Genomic DNA, 8,973 nt, shown 5'->3' with positions numbered 1-8,973 from the left:
TTATTTTATCAACCTCGGAAGGATGAAAAGCAAAATTGACCTCAACTGGATTTGAACTGAGAACGTAAAAGCCGAAACAGATACCAACGCGCAAACGATTCTGCCAAAAATTGCCACCAATCAGCAGCGAGCTTCTGCGAATTGGTTTTCAGCAGTTTGAAGCGGTTGGAAGAGAAACGTGTTCCATGGAGGAGAAACGGGTTCCATCGCAACTTACTTCGCTCGTTGCTCAATCGTTTTCTGGTCTTTCACTGAAACTCATCGAAATACTTCTCTATTCTACAGTGATTTTATTGCTCACAATGGGGAAATTTTATACAAGGCATATTTCGAGTTATATGGACTGTACCATTGAAATTTAAGTACAACGAAAACCGTTTATCATAATGGCAGATGATGTTCTGGATTGAGTGTCAAAATGAGGAAGTCACAAAATATTGTTACATCTTTTGCTCAATGTCATCAGTTGGTTATTATCCTCTAAGAGGCTCAGCCAAAGCGATTACAATAAGCAACTTCCACTGTATTTTATTTTCTCATCGGATATGTCGCCATGTCGGGAACATGATCATGCTCTCTTCTTTATGCTTTAGGCTATAATATAATTGTTTTCCGACATTTTTTCTTTTTAAACTCTTGCTAAGACATTAGATAGATATTATTAGCAACCGAAGCAGAATTGCTTCAGAATACTGTAAGAAAGTCACAAAACTGGGCAAGACTTCCTTTTGTACCCCCCACCCAAACACCCCTTAAAAAAATTTTTTTTTTTCAAGACAAACCCCTGTTTTCGGCTACGAATCTGTAAAAAAAATTGGCAAAAACCGGCATTTTGAAATTACCCCTCCCACTAAATTCTTCATTTTTAATTTTTTTTCAGAATTTTTTTTTTTTTTTTCAAATAATCGGAAAAATACGGAGATTATGATTCTGAAATAAATTTACAAAATCCTTTGTAGTTACGGTTAGGGTTATCGTAAAAAGTGAAAAATTAAGAAATTGGGGGGAGGGGACAAATTTCAAAATGCCGATTTTTGGCAATTTCCGGAGTCTCCATATCTGGCAAAAAAAAAAAAAAATCTCAAAATAACTTTGGGAGAAAATGGAGGGAAGTCTTTCCCAAAACTGCAGCATTCATCATGAGAAAGCTTCTCATACAGCCGTATAGTCAGTGCCATCTTAAGTGCCTAGTGCCTATAATATTGCTAAGGTGGCCCTGCCTATTGAAAAGCACACAGTAGCAAATGATAAAGCATTCAACAGCCGTGGTGGAATTGTTAGATCTAGATTTCTGCCCATTTGCAAGTCATCAGTAGCAAGTATCCAATATTAACCACTTGCTCTGACAAATTTAGTTCAGTGGTGTAGCTAGAGTTTGTGCCACTCAGGGCAGCCCTTCTGTTTTCCACCCCCGGGTCCCCACAAAAATTACATATTGCACAGTGACTATATCAATTGTTTAAAACCACTATTATTTGATTTCACTACAGCCAATAGAGGCTTATAGTCTACAGCAGACCCAAAAGTGGTGCGGACTGCCCCCTTCTAGCTACGCTAGTGATTTAGCCTAACATAGAAAAAAACATGTTTAACAAATCACTTGTGCTGTTTAGCATTATATGTGTATATGAAATGCTTTTTCGAATACCAATTTCTTTACTACCCACAAGGGGCTAAACACAGAGGGGACAAACAAGGACAGACAAACGGATTAAGTCGATTACATTGACCTCAGTGCGTAACTGGTACTTAATTTATCGACCCCGAAAGGATGAAAGGCAAAGTCGACCTTGGCGGAATTTGAACTCAGAACGTAACGGCAGACAAAATACAGCTACGCATTTCGCCCGGCGTGCTAACGGTTCTGCCAGCTCGACGACGTATCGTTCAGTCCCGAGTTAAACTTGTTCAATCAAATTGTTTAAGCCATTATTAATCATTCTGTCTTATTCTGGAGAGATCTCTCTACCCCACCCCATCAACATACACAACTGCAGGAAGCTTTTTGGCCCCTTCATCTGTTATAGCCAGCTATCTACCTAATCTTACATTGCCACATTATTAAAGGCTCCTAGTCAAAGAAGGATTTTATCTTATTGTTCTTTTTTTTAGCAATTGATGAGATTCACAGTTCTTGAAACAAGGATTTGTTGTGGAAGACCTGCTACAAACTGAAATACCCCTATTGTTTTGTATCATGTGTTAAAAATTGACATTTGTCATTAATTCTTACCCTGTATTGACTTATTGTTGTAGCCCCAAATAATTCACGACACTGTGTAACCCTTTTTTTATTCCTTGGATACCAACTGTTTCCTGTATGCTGATCCCTAGAAAGTATGTAAAATGGCTAATATTTCCAGTGAAATTTGTATTTGTTATATTTATTCAAACCCCTCTCAAAGAATCCCTCTCAACACATGGCTATGATGCTCCTCCACTACTCCTGCTCATGGTCTGAGATGCACATATTGTCAGCCACCAAGGGACATTCTCAAATGATTAAGGTCAAGCAAATCTGTGGTATTGTGCAGAAGATTTGCTATAATGATATTTCTGCTTCAGCAACTTAGATGCTGAATCTGTCTGAAATGTAATGGGAAATAGGTCAGTTTCTAAACATTGATGTCCAGGTCAGAAAAGTGAAGTTTGAAGGGAATAGCAGTCATTTCTTTTGATTTTGAGTTAAAAGCAAATAGGAAATAACACTTCCTGACCAAAGACAAACTAAAAAAATTAAAATTTTGTAATTTATATGTTATTTAATTAGATGTAATTTATATAAACATATTAAATACTTTCAAAATATTATTATTTGGTTTGATTTCATTATTACAAATTATGTGTGTGTTTGTATTTAGAAAACCGTTTGCCAGCTCCGTCTGGCACCTGTGCAGGTGGCACGTAAAAAGCACCCACTACACTCATGGAGTGGTTGGCGTTAGGAAGGGCATCCAGCTGTAGAAACACTGCCAGATCAGACTGGGCCTGATGCAGCCTTCTGGCTTCACAGACCCCAGTTGAACCGTCCAACCCATGCTAGCATGGAAAGCGGACGCTAAACGATGATGATGATGATGATGATGAAAGTGACTCAGATGCTGTAAATGAAACCATTTATGTCACTCCACTTGACATTGTCTCCCTGTTACTGTCCCTATCACTTCCTCCTCCTCCTCCTCCCTTGCCTACTGTTTTTTCCTTCATTTCTCTCCTCCCCAAAGAACCAGGTATTCACTGGGTCTACCCCCAATCCTCATCTCTATTTGTCGCACTCTTTTCACGTCACCCCACCTACCTACTGCCTGCCTTTTCTGTACCTGCATCTCTATTCTCTCTTTTATATTCACCTTGTACCTTGAGGGTGTGTCCTCACCATCTTTCTCTCTTTCGAAGGGAAAGCTATGTATTGACCCTTTCAGCATGACTCCTGCTCTTGTCCCTCTATTACACTCTCCCCTCCTTCAATACTAGACTCCACTCAGTTGAGGTGGGGTCTTGTCTTGCAGGTGCTTCACAACCTCACCTGTACTGCTGCCAAGAAAAAAAGCACCCAGTACACACTGCAAAATGGTTGGCATTAGGAAGGGCTTCCAGCTGCAGAAGCCATGCCAAAGAAGAACCCTTTGGCTCATCAATTACTGTCAAATAATCCAACCCATGCCAGAATGGGAAAAGGGACATTAAACAATGAATGATGATATACATATAGGCACAGGCATGGCTATGTGGTTAAGATGTTCACTTTGCAACCTTGTAGTTTCAGGTTCAGTCCCACTCTGAGCAAAAGTCTACTACTACAGCACCAGGCTAACCAATTCCATGTGAGTGAACTTGGTTGGTATAAACTGAAAGAAGCCCATTGCTTGTATGTTTGTGTCTCTTTGTCTTGACACTGTGTAAACGTTTGTTATTCTGTTCCATTATTCTGTGAAAAAAATGTCCATTAAGAAAGAGTGTGATTGCAAATACAATCGGCTGAAATGGGTTTCTTCTGAAGGATCCCGGAGTATCATTAGTTGACAGGGTGCCTTGAGAAGTCACAGCTCCAGTGCTATGGACATGTGGCTGGAATGCTGCAAGAAAAGATTGCAAGACAGATTCTTCAAGCTGTACCAACTGATTAGGAGAATTAAATGTCAACCAAGAGTGAGATGGTCAGATATTATCTACAGTGTTGGTCATGCTTGGAAATCCAACCAGAGAGTTTAATGACCGTAGGGAGGAAGTGCCCAAGGGCTCTACCTTCCCAGGATTAATGAGTGGAGAAGAGGGTTGGATGGCTAGACACACTCCAGTTTGGCAAAAGGTAAATCTAAAAAAAAAACCGAGCACTCAGAGAGTGCAAACCTCTGCCAAGGCAACACCAATGTCCTCTCAATGATAAGCTGGAGAGGATTTTTAAAATGAGAATGTCTGAAATAAACTCGACTGCTCTCACAAGTGAGAATACTAAAAATGAACCTGGTCACTCTCAAAAATTAGTAAAAAAACTGGAAAAATAATCCAGAAACCTTGTCCGGTACCAGATCGATCCCAAAATCTTTTCAGTTCATGCCAGTCACAAAGCCAGACATGCCTGAAAGTTTCATCTGAATCCATCCAGCGGTTCTTGAGATATCTTGTCCACAAACAAACACAGCTGAAAGTATACCTCTGCCTTCGCTAAGATGGAGGTAATAAACAAGATGGCATGGTCATGGCTGGATTTGAAGTAAAACAACTCCACTACATCCTGAACACCAAAACACCTGCAACTAGAACTTTGTCACTATGTCATACCAGTAATACCAGTGGCAAGTACCATAATCATCACATCACTGCAACCAATAATACAAGCAGGATATTTCTGAAGTACCTCCTACAAAAGTATCACCATAATAAATAGCTCAATATTATTGGATCATCACCACCACTGCCTCCACCACCAGCCTCACCACCACTATCATCACCATTACCACCACCTCCATGAATTATAATGCTTTTTTTTTTTCCATTTCAATAGAAGCTGTGGCAATTCTTTTCAATTACTTTTTGCTGTTTGCTGGTGTTTCATTAACATGGATATGTAATTGATCAAAACTAAGAAAAATAAGGAAATATACTCTACAGAGTATGGATATCAAAAACCTCTACTGGTAATGCATAATTTATGAGGTAGACTAGACATTCTACTTGGTATGCTAAAGGTTAGCAGGGGGTAGGAAGTTAAGAAAGGTTGGTGTGTTAAGGAGTTTGTCAGGTTGTAGTGCAGACTGACAAGAAAAACTAAAAAAAGAAACAAGATACAGAGAAAAAGAAACATCAATATGCACACTCACTCACGCACAAACACACACATATGTCCAACCGATGCCAGCATGGAAGGCAAATGTTAAAACGATGATGATGATGATGACGACAACATATTCATACATAGATACATATGTATAAATGTATACACACACACATATGCATATGCATATACATTCATACATGCATATATATAATATATATATATATATATATATATATATATATGTATGCGTGTATATATATAATATATATACACATATATATATATATGTATGCGTGTATATATATTATATATATATATATATATATATATACATATATATATATATATATATATATAATATATATATATATATATATATATAATATATATATATATATATCTATATATATATATATACATATATATACATTCAAAATGTGACCTCGTGTGTACCATTGGCGATTTTTTTCCCTCCGTCTTCCCTTCTTTGGATCTTTCCTTTTCCTATGTTTCTAACGAAGAGCTCCGCTCGAAACATTAAACCCTCCTTCTTTCCTTTTTCCTGAGCGTCCAATTATACTATACTTGTTCCACGTCCTCACATTGTTGTGTTTTCATGTTTGGATTAACTTTATATACTTATACATATATATATATATATGCTGATAATCTGGCTCATATAGAATAGAGCTAGAAAAGAAATGGTCACGGTCCTATGCTCCTTATGGAGTAGTATGGACTAACCATATATATGTGTATATTTGTGTGCATACATACATTTATATATATATATATATATTGTACAATACAAATAAGATGATATTTTTCAAACACAGAATTGCTATTAAAATAGCAAAAAAACTGGGTAAATTACCCTTACAAAGTGGAAAATTTATATTTATATACACATAGCAGATAAATTTAGTGGATAAATTTGTCAGTGGGCAGTTTAGCTTAATGGTCAAGCACGCTCCTGGTGTCGTGGAGGATGTGAGTTTGAGTCTCATGGCTACTTGTTGACAAATTTTTCTGCTTTGTAAGGGTAATTTACTCAATATTTCTGCAATTTTAACAGCAATTCTGTGTTCCGAAAAAGATTTTATTTTTATTGTACAATACACGTTTTGAGGCTTATAAAAAAGACAAATGTTATTTACATATTTACATATATGTGTATGTATATATATATATATCATACCTATAAAAGGGAGGATGTGTGTGCGTGTGTGTGGTGTGTGTGTGTGTGTGATTGTAATTTATGCACATCCACAAATTAGCACACGTGCCGCTCAAATTTTAGGAGGATATTTGTCAACACCCTATCTGGGTTTTGTCAGCTTATTTTTTGCCCGAGGCACCCGCGGATAGGGTAAAAATCTATTTTCAACCATAGCTTTTAACCATAACAAATATCAGTCATTGCTTTTTGATGGCGTCTAACAAAAAAAAAGATAAAGAAAAGTGGAAGAAGGAAGCAGAGAGTTTCACGGGAAAGACAAAGTGAGAGAGGGAGAGAGAGAGAGTGACTACGTTCATAAAAAAAAAATGTAAAATGTTTTGTTTTTTGTTTTTGAAAGACACTATATTTTATAATCATAGTATATATACTTTCTCACACAACAATTACAATATATTTATTTTAAATCATTTATTTATTTTAAATCGTTCATCTTTCTCCCCCACCTCTCTCTCTCACACACATTACTTTGGGTGCGAAAGAGTTTTGTTTTTATTTTACACTGAGTAAAAAAGTGTTTTGATGACAATCCATTTATTTAACAACAAAGAAACAAAAAGGTGAGTAACAATTTGTCAGTGAATTACACAATATAAATGGGTACAATTTGTGAGGCTTCCACCACACCCCACTCCGTTTCACGGACCACAAAAAAGGTTTTGAGGCCAGAGTAGTTGATTCCATGCAAAAAAAACGATTTTTTTTCTTAGTGAAAATCGTGCGAGTGTTAATCTACAAATTTAACATTTTTTCCATTTATTTCTGTTTATGAACATGTATGCATGCACATGTTCAATAGGTGTACGTACGTACGTGTGTGTATGTGTGACATATACATATATACAGTAATACCTAACTTTATGAGGCCCTTCGTTTACAAGTTTTAACGAGTTATATTTTCTGGTTATGAGTTTTTGTTTTATGAGCATTCTCTAGGAATGAATTAACTTGTATATTGAGGCATTACTTGGTTGGTAATCTTTCTAGGAGAAGGAAATCTCTTGAATAAAACTTAAGGCCTTGGAAGTTCCTGGTTTTGTCAATTTTCATGTCACACTGGCAAAAGTCTTCTTGGGCCAATAGGTGGCGTAGCGCAGTGGAAGCTACACCCACTGAAAATTATTCATCTGCACAACTACTTCCTGTACACCAGATCTTAGTAAAATCACACACTAATATATGTAACACACACATAAACACACACACACACACACACATACATATGTGTGTGTGTGTGTGTATATATATATGATATATATATATGTGTATGTGTGTGTGTGTGTGTGTGACATATATGTACGTATGATGTACATATATACACACACAAAAATAGATGCGTATAAGTCAGATGACATAACAACTCTTACATGGAGCAGAGACTTGGACACTTTATTGTAGGAACATTACTCAACAGAACAGATTTCATGTGGGATGATAGGACAAAGAATAGGACAATTCTGGAAATCCATATTGCTTTTGATGGCCTGAGAACTCACACGAGGAGTCACCAGGTAAAGTGAATAAATTGAAAGCATTTGAATTGAAAACTAGTAATAGCAATGTGCGTTGTTGATTGTCTACTTTGTTCAATTTGCCTTCTGTCTTCTCATTGAACACTCATATGTCACCTTTGATGGAAGAGTCCATCATACATATATAATGGAATATCATTGAGACAGATGGAGAAGTTTAATTATCTTAGGACTGTATTCATGAGTAATAGGGAGCTGAAAACTGATTGGATGCTAGAATTGCATATGCTGGCACAGTAGAGTGCCACCTGTGACATTTGGTCTTCAAAAGAAGAAAGGTTGGTAAAAAAGCCAAACTCACTTTCTTCAATTTGGTATTTGTACCTATATTCACCTATACTCATAAATGTTGGGTAATGACCAAAAGAGCATGGTTGCAAATACGTGCAACCAAAATGGGGTTCTTCTGAAGGATTTTTGGAATAAAGTTAGTCGACAAGGTGCATAGCCTGGAGACCTCTTCAGGTTGAGTCACAACTTTTCCATATTGAAAGTTTACAGTTCTGGTGCAAAGGACATGGGATTAGAATGTTGCAGGAAAGAATTGCAAGACAGATTCTTCAGACTGAGCCCACCAGCAAGAGACCCTGGGGTAGAGCAAGAATGAGATGACTAGGACGATATGCATTGTCTCAGCTGGTCGTGTCTGGAAATCCAACCAGAAAGTCTAATGACAGTTATTTTTGATAGGGCCCTACGGAGGAAGTGCGTAAGAACTCTGCACTCAGACCCACCCCAACAATAGTGGGTCAAGAAGATGGATGGAGGTGTGTGTGTGTGTGAGTGTGTGTGTGTGTCTGTGAACACCTCTGTGCACAGACACACACACACTCACACCATTCTGACCTCTGAGACCAGTCCCCAAAACCACTGAACCATGACAGACTAGCCCAGAAACAAAAAAATCCTTTTAATTCCACATTGCT

The sequence above is a fragment of the Octopus sinensis genome, linkage group LG25, assembly GCF_006345805.1.
Source record: "Octopus sinensis linkage group LG25, ASM634580v1, whole genome shotgun sequence".
Classification (NCBI taxonomy): Eukaryota; Metazoa; Mollusca; class Cephalopoda; order Octopoda; family Octopodidae; genus Octopus; species Octopus sinensis.
Note: the sequence above shows the minus strand (reverse complement) of the source record.